The 21,106-nt window shown below is 50.5% G+C and overlaps 1 long non-coding RNA gene across 1 annotated transcript; it reads left to right on the top strand.

Moving 5' to 3' along the window:
- The first annotated feature begins 1,178 nt into the window (after positions 1–1,178).
- On the top strand, positions 1,179–13,749 carry LOC134736824 (uncharacterized). Its single transcript, XR_010121179.1, has 3 exons — positions 1,179–1,533; positions 1,612–1,770; positions 11,094–13,749. It is a non-coding gene; the product is annotated as an uncharacterized lncRNA (long non-coding RNA).
- Positions 13,750–21,106: the final 7,357 nt, after the last annotated feature.

The raw sequence follows: 21,106 nt of genomic DNA, 5'->3' as shown, positions 1-21,106 counted from the left end.
CCTTCTCCATGGCCAGGGGACCTGGGGCCTGTGCCTGTGCCCCTCTGTCTGGGGGCCTGCCTGTAGGATGGTGGCCTCCTGTGGCTGGGCTGCGTGGCAGCGTGTGGGGCCAGGTGTCTGAGCTCAGTCCTCCTGCCCGCCGCCACCGCGCTGCTGGTGAGCTGGGGCGGCCGGAACTCAGCACCATGGCCTGGGCCTTCAGCAGCAACTTGGATTCCTCATTGCTCTGGGGCTGGGCATCCCACAGCCGGGGCGGGGGCTTGGGCCTGGCGAGGCCCCTCCTGGCTCCCACAGGGTCCTCAGAGTGGGGGCTGGCTCTGCTGTCCCTTCCTCACCTTAGAAGGGCACCCACCCTGCAGGCTCAGGACCACTGCACGATTGGGTGTTACCCTAGCGCTTCTCCACAGCCCCCTCTCCAGACACAGCTCCCCAGGGAGGAAGGGCTGCCAGCAGGGTTCTGGTGACACAGCCACCTGCCCTGCAGCTGTGGCCTCTGGGCCCTGCTCTGCACCCCTCTGGCTGCTTCCCGGTGTGGATCGTGGGGCCTCTGGGCTGCCCCAGATGTCTCAGAATCGAATCAGCTTCCCTCCCTCCCGGTAGCAAACATCAGAATGATTCAGCCCCAGGAACCTCCAGACACTGCTGTGGCCTGGGCCCATCCATCCCCACCAACAACCCTGCCAAGCCTGCTCCCTCCTTCCCCTCCGGTGAGAGGAGCCCTCCCCGCCTGGCCTTCCGGAGGCTTGTGCGGCCCTCGGATGGAGCATCCTGCCTCTCAGTGTTCTTTCCGATAAAGCCCCCTCGCCTATGTGCTGATTTGTTTCATTTGACACCCATCAAAGGGCATCTGGGTCCCTTACCCAGGGCTGTCAAAGTTGACCTTTCCCTGGAACTGGCTGATTTGATCACCTGGGCCACCTGAAGGAGTCGGGGGACTGATGTGTGCCCCGTGCATTTAGAAGCAAGGAGGAGGGGACGGGAACTGCTGTTTCCCAGAATGGTTCTGTGATGCTGGCCTGCCTGCTGCAGTGGGGAAAGAGGACGTTCTTGTGGACCTTGACCTCCACGCCAGCAGCTGGACCCCGGAGGCGACAGTGACTCTGCTGCACCCTGGACGCACCTCCCCCCTCCTCATTTCTCAGGCCCCCTCCACCCTTTGTGCTGTGGGGAGGGAAATAACTAGAGACATTGTCACACTGCATGTGACGGGAAGGTGACATTCTGGTCTCAGAGCCTGAGGCTGACGGCCTGTGGGGAAATTTCAGGGGAGCACAGAGAGGATGAAAGGAGAACAGAAACCCGTCCAGGGGCCCCAGCCGGCCCTTTGCAAACAGAGGCAGGGTCAGGCCAAACCGAGGGCCAGGTCGCAGGTGAAGGCTGGAGTCTGAGGTCTGGGGCCTGGGATCAGCCTGTTTTAGCTGCTGCTCGGGTGCTTTCTGCGGAGGGGGCTCATCACACTCTCCACCCATAGGTGCATTCGCATGTGGGGCACTGCTGGTGGCTGAGACCAGGGTTTGGCTCTGGTGACTATTTGTAGGTGTCTTTTCCTCTGTGTCTGATCCCCAGCTCGCAGCTGCTGTGCCTTAGTGGTGTTCCATTCGTTCCTCACAGCAGCAGCCCTGTGGTTTCAGCGGAGAGCGGGGAACGTGTCCCCCCAGGACGGGCTCCTGCTTGCTCCCGAGAGGCGCCTTGGCAGGGCGGACATTGGAAGCTGAATGCGGAGGAAGCATCTGGAAGCGGAGCTCTTGGCCTCAGCCCTCCTGTCCTGGGGTGAGTCACGATCTCTGCTGGGGAGGGCTCTGGGGAGACAGCTCTGGAATCCTCTCTGCTGGGTTCACGCAGGGCCAGCCTGGGTTTGACCTTCATGCATGAAGGAAAGGAAAGCGGGTGGAACAGTTGCGGACGTGGGGGCAGTGGCGACAACGGACTTGACTTTAACTGGAAGCTCAGGAATACTGTGGTCATGCTATCAAATCTCTGTTATCTCCGAAGGGGCAGTGGGGAGGTTCCCTTGTGTCAGGGCAGACAGGAGGTGTGCGGGGGAGGCCAGGGGAGGCGGGTGTCTGGGCTGGGGTCTGAGCAGCGCTTCAGGGAGGAGGGGGCCTAGCAGGGCGGGAAATGGCCAGATGTTGCTCTGCAGCCCCTTCGATAGGGGTCCTGGGGACAGGAGAAGCCCTTGACAGTGTCAAATAGAAAACAAATCGGGACGTAAGTCACAGGGGAATGTATCAGAAAGGATATTGCAAGAAGGTGTGGGGCCCACTGCACCAGGGAGGGCACGCCCACCTTCAGAGCGGGGCATGCCTGAGGGTTGGGGAAGAGTGAACAGAGGAGAGAGAGTGAGCGGTGGGAGGTGGGAAAGGAAGGTGAGGGAAGGGGCCGTGAGGAGAGAAGGTCTGACCTGAGGCCCACCTTTTCACAGAGGGGTTGGCTGTGGGACAGAAGCCCCTTCCTAGCTCCTGGCTATCTCTTTAAGTGTCTTTTGAGTTTCAGTTGTCACTGTGAAATGTCCTGTTCGTTTGGTGTTTACTAGTTCATTTCCTTTTAAGCAAAGGAATTTTTCCCTCGCTGGATGCTCTACAAGTCACGGGCAGGCATGTGGATTCACTGTTCGAGTCAGGCGTCCACTCCAGTGAACTGGAGGAGGAGGGCTAGGGTCGAGGAGTACAAAACATGGTAGCCGAAGGCCTGCCTACTTGGCAGGGTTTGTGGGCATCTTTCTCTAGGGAGGGCTGTGGGCACAGACAAATGTCTAACACAATTCTCTTTTTCTTCTTTCTTTCTTTTTTTTTTTTTCTTTGAGACAGAGTCTTGCTTTGTCGCCAAGGCTGGAGTGCAGTGGTGCTCTCTTGGCTCACTGCAACCTCTGGCTCCTGGGTTGAAGCGATTCTCCCACCTCAGCCTCCCGAGTAGCAGGGATTACAGGTGTGTGCTGCCATGCCCGGCTAATATTTGTATTTATGGTACAGATAGAGTTTTGCCGTATTGCGCAGGCTGGTCTCAAACTCCTGTACTCAAGCGATCCTCCTGCTTCAGCTTCCCAAAATGCTGGGATTACAGGCGTGAGCCATGGTGCAAGGCCTACAGCTGTCTTTAGGTCTTATCAAATGTTCCTGAAATTTGACTTTACAAAGATCTGTTAATTCAGAAGAAAGCGCTTTACTCCCAGAATTGTGAAGCCCTGCAATGGACAGACCCAGGTTACTCTATTCAGCTGTGGCTTTTCTAGGAGCCACATCCACGGGAAATCCCAACTTCATCCCACTTTAGGGAGAGCCACACATTTGTACATTCTGCATTTTACTTTTTGTATTTTTGAAAGAAGGAGCAAATACGGTCACATAAAGTAAGAAAACAAAGATTGTTAGAAGGGCTTTGCATGAATCCCTCATTGTTCTGCTCTGCAACCTGACTTGGCCTCTATTCCTGGACGGCCACACCCGGATTTGTTCCCTCTTGGTCAGGCCCAGGGGCTCTTGTATAGCCCAGTCAGCCTCCCAGGATCCGGCACTGGCAGGCGCTTAGCACACATCTGTCACAGGTGGTTTAATTGTCTGTTTGAACCTTCTCAAGTTACAATTCTAAGGAGTCCCAAGGAAGTAAAGTGATTTTAAAAACACAAAAAACAGTTTTCAGAATTTCTGCAGCCAGCCATGAAGGAGTAGCTAGTATGGAACTTACGCTATCTGTTTCTGGTTTTGTTTTTGTTTTTGTTTTTTGCCAAAAGAACTAGAAAGCTGGACAAAGCAGACAAAACAACTGGATTTGGACATCAGGACAAAAGGCTGTGCAGGGCTGGCATCCCTAAGAGACAGGAAAAAAAATGAAGTGAGTTGTACAATCAACTCTGTTTTCTGGCTGGAGGCAGTTTTCGTACTGTCAGGCAGCGAGGGAGAATCCAAGCAGAACATGGCGATCTAGCTGAACTGAGAAGAGAGTGGGCTGTGGGGAGGCAGAGGTGAGACAGGGTAGCAGAGAGGAGGAAGATACTCAAATAAAGAAACTCAAATACCTGCATAAGGTCCCTTTGAGCCTTCACTTAATACCAATCTGTACATGCGTAGGTGGAATTCCAGGAAGTGAATAAAGAACAGTGAGGTGTTAAGCTGAACAATTCCTAGAACTCACACCAGGCTGCAAGAAATTTGAACTCCATCTATTCAGTTGGAGACCTCATAGAGCACTTGGGGCAATCAATAGACAATACATGGCTCACGCCTGTAATCCCAGCACTTTGGGAGGCTGAGATGGGCAGATCACCCGATGTCAGGAGTTCGAGACCAGCCTGACCAACATGGAGAAACACCGTCTCTACTAAAGATACAAAAAATTATCTGGGAGTAGTGGCGCATGCCTGTAATCCCAGCTCCTCGGGAGACTGAGGCAGGAGAATCACTTGAACCTGGGAAGCGGAGGTTGCAGTGAGGTGCGATTGCGCCACTGCACTCCAGCCTGGGCAACAAGAGTGAAACTCCATCTCAAAAAAAAAAAAAAAAAAAAAGACAATACAAAGGATCAAGCTTTAGTAGTAGGAATAAATTAACTCTAGAGTATAGGCGACTCTAGATACCCCAAGAAAATGTAAAAGCAAGCCTCAAAAAGATCAACCTCATCTGCAAGTAACTATTACTCACCAGAACAAATGTCAACACTCTTTAAAAAGGAAAAAAATCTATACGTTTATCAATGTTATATTCAAAATGCCTGTCACCCAATAAAATATGGTGAGATATGTGAATTACAGATTGTGACCCATAACTAGGAGAGATATCAGTCCATAAAATCAGGCCCAGGAATGACGGGAATGATAGAATTAGTAGATAAAAGAATTTTAAATGGCTATTATAAATATTATAAATATGCTCAAGCATGTAAAAGAAAACATGAATGCAAACTGAAGAGAAAGGAAGTATTGAAAAACAAATGGGATGTCTAGAAATGAAAAATAATTTTGCAACTGAAAAGTTCACTAGAGGGGATCAACAGCAGATTAAAAACTGCAGAAAAAAAATGTCAGTAAGCTTGAAGACAGGGCAATAAAACCATCAAAACAGAAGTATATAGAGGAAAAAAGACTGGAAAAAATGAACAGAGCCTCAGGGAATGTTGTCTAACATGCTTGTAATTGGAATTCACGAATAGAAGAAGGGTGAGAGAGAGTAGCAGAGAAAATGCATTAGGAAAAATAATGGCTCCCAAAGTTGCCAAATTTGATAAAAAGTGTAAACCCACAGGTCCAAGAAGTAACACAAATCTCAAACAGCGTAAACACCAATAAAAGTATATCAAGGCATATCATAATCAAGTTGCTGAAAACCTATGATAAAAAGAAAATTTTAAGAGTGTCTAGAGGAGGAGAATCCTTACATTTAGGGGAACAACAATAAGATGACTGCAAACTTCTCTTTAGAAAGACGCAGGCTAGAAGGCAGTGGGGTGACATCTTTAAAATACTCAGAGAAAAAGAATCTATGAACCAAAAATTTTATATTTAGCAAACATATCTTTCCAAAATGAAGGTGAAATACTTTTTCAGACACACACAAAAAATTAGTTTTTTTTTTTACTAGTGTGCCTATTCATCAATAAATATAAAAAGAACTTCTTTTAAGGATAAAAGGGAATCCTGAAAAACCCAATCTGAAATAAGCCAGGAAAGGAAAAATAAAAGAACAAAGAAGATGAATCAAATAGAAAACAAATATCAAGTTGGTAGACTTGAACCCAACTATGTTAATAATTATATCAAATGTAAATGGTTTAAACATTCTAATTAAAATGCAGAAACTGTCAGGCTAGATTAAAAAAGCAAGACCCAATTATATGCTGACTACAGGAAATTAGCTTTAAATACAAAGACAGAGAAATAAAAGTGGAAGGAGGAAAATGATACACCACGCAAACAGTAATCCCAGGAGAGCTGGAGTGGCTAACAAAGGAGACTGTAGGAAAGGAATAATATTACCAGAGATAAAGAGGGACATTTCATGATGATGAAAAAGCAAATTAATTCACCAAGAAAAAATAACAACCCTCAATTTGTATACTCCCAATAATAAACCTTCAAAATACACAAAGAAAATAATAATAGAACTGAAAAGAGAAATAGAAATCTATACTTAGAGATTTCAAAACTTCTCTCTCAATTATTAATGGTGGACAGAAAATTCATAAGAATATGGAAGATTTGAACATGCTATCAACCAACTTGATCTAATTGACATTTATGTAGAATTCCAACTAACAAAAGCAAAATATGTATTGTTTGCAGGTGCATATAGAATTTACCAAAGTAGATAATATTTTGACTATCAAACAATTCTCAAAGTTAAAAAGATTTAAATCAGGCAGAATATATTCTCTGACCACAGGGAATTAAACTTCCACAGTATTTCAGAAGCTAAGAGCTATACATTTACCTATCTATCTACTTTAAGGAACAGTGATAATTAGTGTTCATAAAAATGAATTGAGGTGCTGAAAAAATCCTTATGAGGCATGAGACATGCCTTATAAGTATGTCTTCAGAAAATTAAATGTAAAATAGGTATAATGTTAATATTTTATGAAATTTGCAAATGTACTCAAAATTGAGAGGAGTAGTTCAAAGAAACCCATCCATATACCCGCCACTCAAATTTCACAATTATCAAGAATATAGGATATTTGCTTCACCAATTCAGTTGTTTTTTTCTCTATGCTGAAAAATTTTGAAGCAGATCCCCAATATTATACAATTTTACTCCTACATATTATAGTTTGCCTCTGTAAAAAACTGGATATTTTCTCAAGTGATCATAATTCCATGATCACACTTACTGTAAGTCATAGTAATTCTTTGTGAGCATAAGATCTTGGAGCTGTTGCAGTAGAGGGGAAACCTCAGTGCAGAACTAAGCTCAGCTCTAAATACAGCAAAAACAGCTGGGAATTCATAGCCAAAGAGCAAAGCAAAGGGGTCAGTGGATGGAAAAGTACTAACAGGAACTTAATTCCATGTTGTATTAGTTTGCTAGGGCCACCAAAATAAAATCCACAGGCTGGATGGACATTAAATAACAGAAATTTATTTTCTTACAGTTTTGGAGGTCAGAAGTCCAAAATCAAGGTGTCATCAGGTTTGGTTTCTTCTGAGCCCTCTCTCCTTAACTGTCTTCTCCCTATGTCCTCACATGATCTTCCCTTTGTGTGTGCACATGTCTGTGTCTCCTAATTTCCTCTTCTTATAAAGACACCAATCATATTGGATTAGGTCTCATTCATATCACATTATACTTTAATAAATTATTTTATTTTTTAGCTTTTTATTTATTGATTTTTGAAACAGGGTCTCGCTCTGCTGCCCAGGCTAGAGTGCAGTGGTGTGATTACAGCTCACCAGGCTCCCTGGGCTCAGGTGATTCTCCCACCTCAGGGACTACAGGCACATGCCACCCATGCCTGGCTAATTTTTGTATTTTTTTGTAGAGATGGGGTTTTGCCATGTTACTCAGGCTGGTCTCTGTCTTCTGGGCTCAAGCAATCCACCCACCTCAGCCTCCCAATGTGCTGAGGTTACAGTTGTGAGCCACCATGCCCAGCCCTTAATAAATAATTTAAATAATCTATCTTTAGATATAGTCACATTCTGAGGTACTACGGGTTAGGAATTTAACATATAAATTTTGGGGAGACACAATTCAGCCATAACAGACATCAAGGGTAGGAAGTTTATTGCTAAAGGCAGGGCAATGACCTAGATATCAAAGGTTGGGGATGAGGGATTTACCAGATATCAAAGATGGAAGGATTCTCACTAAGCTGACCTAACTCATTTCTTGCTAAAACCGGGCTCATCAGCCCAAGGGTATGGAGGGCTAGGGTTGAGGCCTAGTTGAGAAGGGGGCTCAAAGGAGACTAAAGTTTGGTCAAGGAGGGTGTCTTCGTCAAAGGAGACCTCCCCATTTTCAACCAAATCTGCTGTTTCAACTTTCAACTCTCCTTCACCCCACCTTCCATAATACCTGATATATCCAATCCTGAGCCATTCTGGGATTCCGAAGTATATCCTGAAGTAGAAACTGAGTGTCTGTGAAAGGCAAACACATCTTGTCTTTGTTTTTTTGAAGTGACTTTTGTTCCTCCTTGCTGAAGAATAGTTTAGCTGGGTATAAAAATTCCAGGTTGGTAGTAATTTTTCTTCAGCATGTTATTACATCACTTCCAAGTCTTTTGGAAAGACTTGGAATATGGTTCTTAATGAATCCATTGGCAGGTTTTTTTCTCCTTTTTAGGAAATCTGTCTTTCTCCTAGTAGCTTTTAATAATTTTTTTTTATTATCATGAATGTTTGTTTTTATTTATTCTGTTTGGCATTTGATGTGCCCTGAGTACTCATGTCTTCAATTCTGAAAAATTCTTAGCCATAACCTCTTCTTACAGTGCCACACTGATATTTCCTGTATTTTCTAAAATTGAAATCCTTAATAAGCTAATGTTAAATCTTCTCTATCTGGCTTCATCTTTTAACTTTTCTTTCATATTTTTCTTCTCTTGACATCTCTATTTATTGTCTCCATCAGTTTCTTGCTAAAAACTTCCAATTTACCAATTCCCTCTTCTTCGTGTAGTATTTATCCCACCCATTGAGATTTAAAAATAATTTCATGACCATATTTTTCATTTCTAACATTTTAAAATGCACAGGCCACTGCATCCACCATCCGATTCTGGGCAATGTAAATTTCACATGTGCATGATCCAGGTGGGTTCCCCATGTGTTAGCCCATTTTCACACTGCTATAAAGAACTGCTTGAGGCCGGGCGCAGTGGCTCACACCTGTAATCCCAGCACTTTGGGAGGCCAAGGAGGGCAGATCACAAGGTCAAGAGATCGAGACCATCCTGGCCAACATGGTGAAACCCCATCTCTACTGAAAATATCAACATTAGCTGGGCGTGGTGGCGGGTGCCTGTAATCCCAGCTACTCAAGAGGCTGAGGCAGGAGAATGGCGTGAACCCAGGAGGCAGTGGTTGCAGTGAGCCAAGATCGCGGCACTGCACTCCAGCCTGGGAGACAGAGCGAGACTCTGTCTCAAACAAACAAAGAACTGCCTGAGGCTGGGTAATTTATAAAGAGAAGAGGTTTAATTGACTCCCAGTTCCACATGGCTGGGGAGGCCTCAGGAAACTTTCAATCATGGCAGAAGGCGAAGGGGAAGCAAGTAATGTCTTACATGGCAGCAGAAGAGAGAGAGCGCGAGGGGGGAGCTGCCAATCACTTTTAAACCATCAGATCTTGTGAGAACTCCCTCACTGTCCTGAGAACAGCATGGGGAAACCGCTCCCATGATCCAATCCCCTTCCACCAGGTCCCTCCTCCAATACACAGAGATTACAGCACGAGATCAGATTTGGGTGGGGACACAAAGCCAAACCATATCACCCAGCCTGCAGGAAGGGCCATTGGGTGGACAACAGAGGCAATGACCACACATGCCCCTCTGTGGTGTTTGAGGGGACTCCCCCAAGGCAGACTGGGTCGGCTCAAGTGGATTGTGGGTGGACACTCAGGTGACCAGTTTAGGCGACCGCGCTAAGGGCCTTTATACCTCCTCCTTCTTGAGCGTTGGACTTTGGTGCCCGCCTTCCATGGGGCAGACAAAAGGTGGTGCCCTGCAGGGGCCAGAGCCCTGCCTGGAAGCCAGAGTAAGTGGCACGTCCGTTTTGGGCTGGTGGCTGTTCTTGCAGGTGCTGGAGCTCTTTGTCCTACTGGAGCGGCTCTCCAGCGCCTGTCACTCTCGCCAACGGGTTTGTCACAGCGCAGGTGTTTTCATTTCCTCTCCTACAAGCTGACCTAGCAGAGCTCGCTGGGGGAAGTCAAGTGTCTTTCGTCCCCGTTGCATCACAGGACAGTCTTTATTATTAGCCGAGGGTGGGGGTAGGTGGGGGAGAAGCCGATCAAGCCTTCGGAGGGTCTGCAGCGGAATCGGCACTCAGACCCCCGTGGTGTGAAATTGGGATGGGGAGACACGTGGATGCAGCCACTGGGAGCATTGATGGAGGTGAAGAGAGGGGAGGGAAGCAGCTGAGTAGTTCCGAAGGTGTGTTGTGTTTCTCTTTTCTGCCTCTTAAGCCAGTTAGTGAGACACGGCCAGTCCCTTCTTCCCTCACCTTTCAGTGGGAAAGTGCCACCTGCCCAGTGAGCTGTCAGGATGACCCAGGCCAGGCACTGCAGCCTCTGGCCAAGCAGGTGCCCAGGCAGCGCTGCTAATCATATGTTTATTGTTCTTTTCTGCAGTAGCAGTCACTCCCTTCTCTCTCTCTTTCTCTTTTTTTTTTGATACGGAGTCTCACTCTGTTGCCAGGCTGGAGTGTGGTGGCACAATCTTGGCTCACTGCAACCTCCACCTCCCAGGTTCAAGCAATTCTCCTGCCTCAGCCTCCCGAGTAGCTGGGACTACAGGTGCACACCACCACATTCGTCTAATTTTTTGTATTTTTAGTAGAGATGAGGTTTCACCATGTTGGCCAGGATGGTCTTGATCTCCTGACCTCGTGATCCACCTGCCTCAGCCTCCCAAAGTGCTGGGATTACAGGCATGAGCCACTGCTCTCGGCCACCCCCTTCTCTTAAATGGCTCCTCTCTGACCTGTGCTCCCACGTGGATCCATGAACAAGAAGGCCTGGGTCTGTGGCCGGGATTTGGGTCCTTCCAGAAGCTGCTTTTCCACTCTTTTGGCCAAATGTTCCCCTTCCCCTGTTGCCAAAACTGATTTTATAGTCTAATCAGATGAGGGAGACACCTCTCTGGAGCCCTAGGATTGAAGCTTCAAAGCTATTTTCAAGGCTGACATTGGAAGATTCTGGAAACACTGGCCCCGTTCTGGGTTTCATTCATTTCCTGGAGACATGACCAGCAAATCTGTTCTGATGAGACAAGTCCATGGGGCGTGACCCGGATCAGGGATGTGGAGTGGGTGGGAAAGATGGGGAGAGGAGGTCTGGTTCATGACATTTAAGAATCTTTGAGATTCTTGTCCCAAGAATGTTTCACCTGCCAGATGGGTGAAAACCTCTTTTGAGAAACAGGTGTCTTGTTTTCTCAACCAGAGAGTCAAGAATTATCATCTTGCCATAAGCATCTGGGTCTCAAACTTTCTGCTCTGCTATCCTTGCCATCCAACAACGAGCAAGATTCCCATCGAAGCTGAGCTGCTCCTTCAGGACCTGGGGGTCACCCCTTGGAGAACTGTCAATCATGCCCACGGCTTTGGATGTTGACCCGTCTGGTGTCATGAAGTGAGACCTGAGTGTCACGCAGAGACAGGTGGTGAGAAGTAAGGGTAGGCCCTGCCGTGACTGCAACTTAGGAGTAAATGCGTCACCTGGACCGACGGCAGGAAGTGCAAACAGTGGGAGGCCCACAGGCAAGGTCTCAGATGACCCGGGGCCATCCTGGCCCTGCTGTTTGCTATGTGGACTCAGCTTCACGCGGCCTCCCCATCTATGGCTCAATTTCCCCTCCAGGAGGCAGGCATCCCAGCCTGCCTGGTGACTCTGGGCAGGGAAAGCAGCAGAGCTACCTGCCCCTGGCTCTGGGGGGGGGGGCGGGGGTGGGACGTGTGAATCTCTGGGGTGTTTTGAAATGACTTTTTGTGTTGTTGGTGATCTTCTGTTAACATGGGAGACAGAGTTGACGTTTTCTGCCCCAGACCTGGGACGAAGCTCTTGAGCGCAGACACAGGGTTCCTCAGTGGCTCTTTGATCACAGCCCTGCACCCCACTATGTAGCGTTGAGCGGCCACTTCCACCAGCCTCTGTCCAGCTCCACTTGTGACCAGGTGCAAGAGGTTCCCGAGCCAGCATCCTGAACAACATTTTGTCCCAAGTTTAGAGTGGAATCCTGTGATGTCTTTGGGTAAACATCACTGGGCCCATTTCAAGGATTGTGAAACTGATGGGAAAGGAGAGACCTCTGCGTCCAGGCGGTGGAGGACAAGGACAAGGACCCAGGGCTCCAAACTCTGGTCTGAGCCCTTCCCATCCCAGCACGCTGGCGAGGGGCAGGACCACGGACCACAGGCTTATTTTATTTTATTTTTTTCTCTGGAACACTCTGAATCTGATATTTAAAAATTGATTATGATTCATAGCCAGAGATGGCGGCTAACTGTCTCCTAGCTTCCCCAGCGTTGCTGAAGAAATCCGTTAAGACTGTCCACAGGCACAATGGCAGGGGCCGTTAGCGTCCCCACCATGTCCCCTCGGGCCTTCCCTCTGTGCCAGGCCGCCGCGGCCAGCCTCCAAGTCATTGTGTCCCAGCGTCTGGAAAGTGCTCAGCACCTGTGGCTGCCCTCCGGCCGGCGGGGTAGCTGCAGTGTGGGACAGCGTTGCCTGGCAGGGATTGGCCCTGTGCCCGTGGTGGCAGCCTGCTTGGCCACACAGGGCTGCTGGGGGGCCCCACTTCCCTGTCTCAGCTCTCACTCCCCTGCCAGGGGGCCTGGAGTCACACCCCGTGTCTGGGAGTGTCCTTGCCTGCTTGTCCTGGGCTGCTGCTGCTGCGTCCCATGGAGCGGTGGCACAGCACGCGCCTTTGGAGGAAGATGGGAAAGACCTGATCGTCGCTCTCAGCAGCGTGGCTGGTGTCAGGGCAGTGGGCATGGGACCCAGCTGTGGCTCAGCTCTGGCCTCACGTGCTCCTGCCCCTGGGCCAGCACCCGGCTGTCTGGGCTGCGGTTCTGAATCTGTCAGTGGGATAAGGATGTGCACCTCGTCCGGGGAGTGTTTGAGCCTCCTGTGGGGGATGCACTGACCTGGAACTTCTCCGCTGGGATTTGCTTTTCGTCCTGGTATCAGGCCAGCGACTCAGTCCTGCTCCATCCTCCAGAGGAGGAGACAGAAGCGCTGCGAGGTTGAGGCACTCATCCAAGTTGACACAGTGGCCTGTCTGAGTCCAGAGCCTGTGCCGCGGCCCCACGCAGCCTGCCTGCCTCCCGGTACCGTGAGTGAGGGCGCCTGGGTGAAGCTGGCTGCATACAAGCCTCTGTCGTCACGGGCTCCTACTTTAAGGTGCCGTTCTGTGCGGCTGCCAAAGGGAACGACGTTGTCAGAAGCTCCTCCCCCTGGGGAGTCCGGAGCTGCTTGGTGCTGGGGGGCTAGCCAGTGACCTTGCTCCCTGATCTTGATACACACAAGGCAAATCTGAGTCACCCACCCAGTCCCCAAGGTGTCAGCCCCAGGACAAATGGAAAGCCAGTGGTGGCCTGAGGAACAGGAGCAAGGCAGGCTGGACCAGGTCAGGGCATGCAGAGAGCTGGCCCAGGATAGGAGGGGCCCTCCCCAGGTGTCACAGGAGGGGTGCTGTGGGGAGACAGGAGGCTCTACTATGTGGACAACTGGTGCTAATTCATTGTTCACTGTTTTTTGATATTCATTACTTGGAATCAAGGCTTGGCAAAGGCCTCTGAGTTCTGGCCCTGCCCCTGGCCAGGCCTGCGAGAGAGAACTCTTCCCTCTCTGAGCCTGCCCCATGCCAGCCTGTTCCCCGAGCCAAGAGAGCTGTGGGTTGTCACACACCGAGGGTGGGCCGGGGCTGGTCTGCTTTCTGTGGCCATGGAACTAGAGGGCCCAGGCATTCACCCATCTCCAGGCTGTTCTGACCTTGGAGAGTGGGCAGGGATGCTGCGCCTGGGGTGTGGGCATCCCAGGAAACGTACGTGTTGGTGACCTGTGCAACAGGACAGTGCGGTAAAAAAAAAAAAAGAAATGCATTTCTAATGGTGAAATTGTGGCCCACTGCCCAGTGGGGTTCCTCCGTTCACTCCGGGAGGCAGGGTTTGGCTTTGCTTGCAGTGCCCGGGGCCCAGTCTCATGGCCTGTGACTGCCTGTCTCCCACTGGCCGCTACTCAGCGAGAGCTCACACCTCATCCAGCTCCAGGATCACAGAGTGCGGCAGCTGGGCGGAGTAGAGGAGTCGAGTTGTGGCAGGTGTGACTCCCTGTGACCTTGGATAAGTCCCATGTGGCCTCCAAGCCTTCTTGCCTCGGCCTTAGAATGGGATGTTCCTGCCACCAGGTGGAGTGGAGCTCCAGAGAGCAGGCACCGCATTTCTGCCCAGCTCTTTAGAATACAGCCCCACCCGCCACTGTGCAGCGTTCAGAGGTCACTGCCACTGGCCTCTGTCCAGCTCCACTTGTGACCTTCCCTGGGATGTGCGAGAGGAGGGCGTGAGCAGGGTGGCAGCCATGCGTCACCTGCCGGGAGTTCCCAGTGGGTGCTGGAGCCTGCGGAGCAGCCCTGGGCAGCAGGCAGTTTGCATGTGTTTTTTGTGTTTTTTGTTCATTTGTTTTTGATAGGGAAAAAGAAAGGGAGGAAAAAAGAGAGGGAGGGAAGGAGAGAGGCGAGAGAGAGGAGAGGAGGGAGGGAGGAGTTGGGGGAGAGAAGGGCATTTCAGAGGGGAGAGAAGTCCCTGCAGGCAAGGCAAGTCCCCTAAGTGCTGTGGGAGGGGCACTCCTTAGCCGACTGGCTGCCAGGTCTCCCTGGCAGGGCTCCCCTCAGCCACCCTCCTCCCATCTTGATGCCAGGGGCAGCCTGCCAATGTCAGCTGGCCTTGGGGTACCTGGGGAGGGGCTGGTGCTGCCCTGGGCTGCTGGTGGAGCCCTCGTCCAGAGAGGATGTGCTGGTCTACCCAGGGGGCAGCCAAGCCCACAGCACAGCTCTGCCATGTGGCCTGTGTTAGCCAAGGCTAGAGTAGCCTCCTCACCTTGGTTCTGCTGCTCATCCTTGCCCTGATCTGGCTTGGGACAGTCACTGCAGGGAGCTGAGGGAAGCCCCTCTCTCACCTGAAGCTTCAGGCCCCGGAGTTAAACCCTTCTCACCACAGATGCACTCACCCTGTGCTGTTAGGCTTCCAGAAGTAAGAAGGGCTGTGTGCAGGGACCACACCTGGGCTTCAATCCCGACTCCTCCCAACCTCTAGTTGTGTGGCCTTGAGAAAATTACTCCCTCATCCCCAGCTTCTGATGGGACCTGCAGTGACCAAACTGCAGAGTTGTTCAGAGGATTGAAGCAACTAATAACAGGGACAGTGCCCAGCAGGGTGGCTGGCAGAGAGGTGCTGGCAAATGTTAGTTTCTGCTTTTCAGCTGTTGAGATCTCCAACAGAGATGCCATAATAAGTCTCTCAAAAGCCCCTGGAAGACTGTATCAAGGGGTTGTTGTTGGTGGCACTGGTGTGATAATGGATCTGATATTCATTGTGTAGTGGTGGTCATGAAAACAGTAGTTTTTGTGGTGGTTATGGTGGTGGCGGTGATGGTGATGATAGTGAGGGTGGTAATGGTGGTGGTGGTGATGGCGGTGGTGGTACTGATGGTAGTGATAGTTGTGATGGTGAGGGTGGTGATAATAACAGTGGTGGTTGCAGTGATGGTGGTGGTGGCAGTGGTGGGGACAGTGGTAGTGACAGTGGTGATGGTGAGGGTGGTGATGGCAGTGGTGATGGTGGTGGTGGGAGTGAAGGTAGTGGTGATGGTGGTGGTGTTTGTGGTGATGTTGAGGATGGTGATGGTGGTAGTGATGGTAGTGGTGATAGTGGTGATGGTGATGGTGGTGGCAGTGGTGATGGTGAGGATGGCGATGGTGATAGTGGTGATGGTAGTGGTTGTAGTGATGGTAGTGTTGGTGGTGATGATGAGGGCGATGGTGGCGGTGATGGTGCTGGTGTTTGTGGTGATGCTGAGGATGGTGATGGTGATAGTGGTGGTGGTAATGGTAGTGGTTGTAGTGATGGTAGTGTTGGTGGTGATGGTGATAGTGGTGATGGTGAGGATGGTGATGGTGATAGTGGTGATGGTGAGGATGGTGATGGTGATAGTGGTGATGGTGGTGGTGGGAGTGATGGTAGTGTTGGTGGTGATGGTGATAGTGGTGATGGTGAGGATGGTGATGGTGATGATGGTGGTGGTGGGAGTGATGGTAATGTTGGTGGTGATGGTGGTGGTGGGAGTGATGGTAATGTTGGTGGTGATGGTGGTGGTGGGAGTGATGGTAATGTTGGTGGTGATGGTGGTGGTGGTGGGAGTGATGGTAATGTTGGTGGTGATGGTGAGGGTGATGGTGGTGGTGATGGTGCTGGTGTTTGTGGTGATGCTGAGGATAGTGATGGTGATAGTGGTGATGTTGAGGATGGTGATGGTGATGGTGGTGGTGGGAGTGATGGTAGTGTTGGTGGTGATGGTGGTGGTGGGAGTGATGGTAATGTTGGTGGTGATGATGAGGGTGATGGTGATGGTGATGGTGCTGGTGTTTGTGGTGATGTTGATGGTGATGGTGATAGTGGTAATGGTAGTGGTTGTAGCGATGGTAGTGTTGGTGGTGATGGTGAGGGTGATGGTGGTGATGGGAATAGTGATGGTTGTATTGGTGGTAGTATTGGTGATGGGGTGGGAATGGTGAGAAGCCAAACTGAGATGGATCGACGGAGCTGGGGCAAATGCATTCAGCACTCGCTGCTGAACTGAATGATGACCCTGGGTGAAACTAGTCCCTAGGTGAACCTCTAGTGTACCTTTTTTTTTTTTTGCTTGAAAACTTTATTAAAATAAAGATTAAACCTGAAAAAAGAACAGTCAGAACGCCAGCCCTTTGCATAAAATCAGCAAGAAAAAGGAAAGGTGAGAGAAAGAGAGAATAGTGTACCTTTTTATGAGTCAGGTTAGCCTAGAAGTGAAGAACTTGGGCTCCCCTGCTGCTCAAATTTAGGTTCTGTCCATTGTTAGCTGTCTGACCTTAGAAAGGTTACTTGACCTCTCTGAGACCCAGCTTCACCATTTGCTAATGGGGACACTGGCACCTGCCTGGGGGCGGTGGAACAGACTGTGTTTGCAGGGTGCCTGATCGGACACTGGAGCACCTCAGTTGATGGAAACTGCTGCTGTGACTCTTCGGCCTAGAGCTAAACCTGCAGAGCCAGGAGGTTCCATTGCAAAGCATCGGCCAAGGCTGTCACCGGGGCACCCCCTGGGCCCCTCCTATCTTCTTTACTACCCCAGCAATACACAGTCTGGTGGTATTTGTGGCCCACTTCATGTTGCTATGACTTGGAGATGTAGCAGAAGGTGAGCGGGCTTGCCTCTCCAGTGCTTCACGCTCTTATCCCAGCTGTGCCTTCACCCCCGTGTCCTCCGAAACTGACACAATCACGTCTCCAGCGTCTCAGCTTCTGCATCTGTAAAAATGGGATGAGAGTTGCAATCCTTACTCGAAGGCTGTGGTGAGGATCAAAGGGACAATGGTCACACCTGTAAAAGAGAGAAGGATCCTTCGGGAGGTGGCCACACCATGGCCATCGTTGTTATCGCAGTTGTCACCTCCCTCATAGGATGCTGTGATCTTGGAGAGTGGAGACCTCTTATGCTAATGAGCACTTGGGCCCTGGCCAGCTGGCCCAGGCTACCGCCACAGGTACACGGCATCTGGTGTTTTCACAGTCAGTGTACCATGAGAGAGGAAGGTGTGGTCCCTGAGGCCTCTGGGGGTGGGTTGAGAGAAATGTGTGTGCCAGTCTCCATGCCCATGTCCATGGAGCCCTCGGTTGACTAGAGCCCTCCCCTTCCCCTGGGGAAGGGAAGGAAGACACAGTGGGAGAGAACTGGCCCAGGAACTTCCTTCAAGGACAAAGGACGAAAACTGAGCCTTTAGTGGGAATTCAAGTTGCACCCTCTGAGCAGAGCCCCATGCAGGCCAACCCATGCCAACATGGGCTGGTTTGGAGACTGCGTTTGTTTGCGGGTGGCATTGGCCTCAGTGGCTCAATCTAGTATTTTTCTCGCCCAACAAGTCTGGAGGTCGAGGCTCGTCTCATTGGTGTCCTTGGGATTGTAATTTATGGAGGTAACTGAATGAGAACTCAGAGAAGCCAAATCCTATTGAAAGAAGAATTTGTTACTCACAGGTCCTGAGAGGGGGGCCTGCCATGCCACGCAGGGCTGTAGGGGGAGCAGCAGGTTTGGACAGAAGGCAGAAATGGGCAAGGAGAGGGCACAGGCCGGAGTATTTATTGGGGTTTCCTCGGGAAAGGCAGAGCAGGGGAACAGCTCAGGATCTGCTAATTTGAATGATTCCGGCAGGCTTCGGGCTCTAGGGGAGGTCTCTAGTTGCCTGGCAGCTGGCCCTGGGATGATCTAGTGCAGGGGCAGTATTGGCTTGGTGTATGAGAGTTAAACAGAGGTAGTCGTGTGTGTAGACCCGGGATTGGTTGGTTTGCAAATGAGAAGCCCAGGACTGCCCTTCAGTGTCTCTCACAGTTGGGTAGCCCTGGGAAGGCCAGTCTCTCCCTGGCCAGCAAGACTTTTAAGATGTCAAACATCCCAGCTACTTGGGAGGCTGAGGCAGGAGAATCGCTTGAACCCGGGAGGCCGAGATTGCAGTAAGCCAAGATCGCACCACTGCACTCCAGGCTGGCAACTGAGTGAGATTCCATCTCAAAAAAAAAAAAAAAAAAAAAGATGTCAAACATCGTAAGATATAGAAAATAAAAAACAGGCCGGGCATGGTGGCTCATGCCTGTAATCCCAGCACTTTAGGAGGCTGAAGCAGGCAGATCACTGAAGGTCAGGAGTTTGAGACCATCCTGGCCAACATGGTGAAACCCTGTCTCTACTAAAGATACAAAAATTAGCCGGGTGTGGTGTCGGGCGCCTGTAATCTCAGTTATTTGGGAGGCTGAGGAAGGAGAATTGCTTGAACCTGGGAGATGGAGGTTGCAGTGAGCCTAGAACACGCCACTGCACTCTGGTCTGGGCGACAGAGTGAGACTCCGTCAAAAGAAAAAAAAAGAAAAAGAAAAAGAAAAGAAAAGAAAAGAGAAAACGTGAATACAAGGCTCCACACACCACCAGGGACCCAGGACCTGTCTATTTTTCCAGCCACTCCTAGTGGGGTTTTAGTGGAGGTGCTTGGCTGCTTCATGGTTGCAAGATGGCTGCTCTGTCCCAGCCTTTAGTCCTTTCTCCAGGCAGCAAAGGGCAAAGGGAAAGGCAAGTCCCAGCGGAGTCCGTTTCTTTTGAAGCAGCTTTCTCCACGGCCCCCTCAACCCAAACCCAGTGCTCCTCTCTGCACGGTCACGTGCACTCCTAGATGCAAAGGAGGCTGGGGATGTAGGGCTTTTAGTTGGGCATTTGAGGGGCTAAAGTGGAGGATGGGTACATGGTCATCCCTGAAAGTTTCGGCTGTGGCCTCTGTGAGTGCCCTGGGGCTGCTACACTAATTACCAGGGACTTGGAAACTGAGGGCAACTGAAATTTACTCTCATGTTTTGAAGGCCAGAAGCACAAAGTCAAGGTGTGAAGGGCCCTGCCCCTCTGAAAATTCCGGAAGAGGGTCCTTCCTTGTCTCCTCCGGCTTCAGGGGCTACAGTCTTTCCTTGGCTTGGGGCCACATCACTCCAGCCTCTGCTCACTCTGTCTGCAGTGGCTTTCTCCTCTGACTGCACCTCTGTGTCTTCTCTTCTGTTTGTCTCAGTTCCCCTTCTGCTTTTTTCTATTTTTGGGGGGACGGAGTCTCACTCTGTCACCCAGGCTGGAGTGCAATGGTGCGATCTCGCTCACTGCAACCTCTGCCTCCTGGGTTCAAGCGATTCTCCTGCCTCAGCCTCCCGAGTAGCTGGGACTACAAGTGCCCACCACCAAGCCCGGCTAATTGTTGTATTTTTAGTAGAGACGGGGTTTCACCGTGTTGGCCAGGCTGGTCTCGAACTCCTGACCTCAGGTGATCCACCTGCCTTGACCTCCCCCAAAGTGCTGGGATTACAGGCGTGAGCCACCGCAACTGGTCTGCTTTTATCTTATAAGAACACTTCCTCTTAGGGTCCACCCAGATAATCCAGGGCGACCTCATCTCCAGATCCTTAATTTAATAATATCTGCAAAAGCCCTTTCCAAATAAGTCACATGCACAAGTTCTGGGGGTTAGGATGTAGATTTACCTTCCTGGGGGGCCACCATTCAACCCACTACAGCCGCCTTCCCAAAACAGTCCCTAAGATCCAGTTGCTGGGTGCCTGTTATATGCGAGGTGCCAGGGCTCTGGGTGCTCTCTCAACAGCCCTACCAGGCGGCCACTGAAACCCACTTTACAATGAGGAAAGAAAGTCTGAGGAGCAGGATCCAAACCTAGAACCTCAGTCCATGACCTTTCTCCTACTTTCCACCCCAGCTGCAAGAAAAGTCTTTGCAAACTGTGATCACAATGAAAAAAATACTCCTTCTTATTCTCATGCTCACAAGCCCAGCCCAGATCCCATTTCCTGTTTTTTTTTTGTTTTTGTTTTTGAGACGGAGTTTCATTCTTGTTGCCCAGATTGGAGTGCAATGGTGTGATCTCAGCTCACTGCAACCTACTCCCAGGTTCAAGCGATTCTCCTGCCTCAGCCTTCCAAGTAGCTGGGATTACAGGCACCCACCGCCATGCCCGGCTAACTTTTTGTACTATTAGTAATGAGGGGGTTTCCCCATGTTGGCCAGGCTGGTCTCGAACTCCTGACCTCAGGTGATCTGCCCACCTTGGCCTCCCAAAGTGCTGGGATTACAGGCCTGAGCCACTGTACCCAGCTCTCAGGTTTTTTAATGGTTTGTTCAAGTTTTGGCGAGCACGCAGGCCAGCAGCAGTGAATGGCAAGGCAGGGCTGTCTTTCTTCTTTCCAGCTCTCTCCCTGCTCAGCTCCTCCTCTCGGCCTCAGGTCCTTCAGAAACCCCCCGAAGTTCCCTGCAGGGGTGGGCACATGGGCTGGTGCTCTCTGAACAGCGCCACCTGGGATCCCCAGCTGCAGCCCTGGCCTCCTGCCGGCCCCGGGACATCAGGCCTTGCTTCTCAGTGTCCTTCAGTGCTGTTTCAGGGCACCCCTTCCAGGCTCTGCTCGTTGAAATGGGGCCTGCTCTCCAAGCTGCTCAATTTCAGAAATCTTTGGCAGCTTGGGGACATTCAAGGTCACCCTGGGCTCCCAAAGTCACAGCCACCCACGTCCAAGAAGCCCTGCAGTCCTGCAAACGAGAAGGAAACAGTATTTCTTCCCTTCCCCGAGCTTCCGCGGGCTTTGTTCCCCTCCCCATGGGAGGCTCCTCTG

This window comes from Symphalangus syndactylus, chromosome 5 (genome assembly GCF_028878055.3).
Source record: "Symphalangus syndactylus isolate Jambi chromosome 5, NHGRI_mSymSyn1-v2.1_pri, whole genome shotgun sequence".
NCBI lineage: Eukaryota > Metazoa > Chordata > Mammalia > Primates > Hylobatidae > Symphalangus > Symphalangus syndactylus.
Note: the sequence above shows the minus strand (reverse complement) of the source record. Positions and strands in the feature narration are given on the sequence as shown.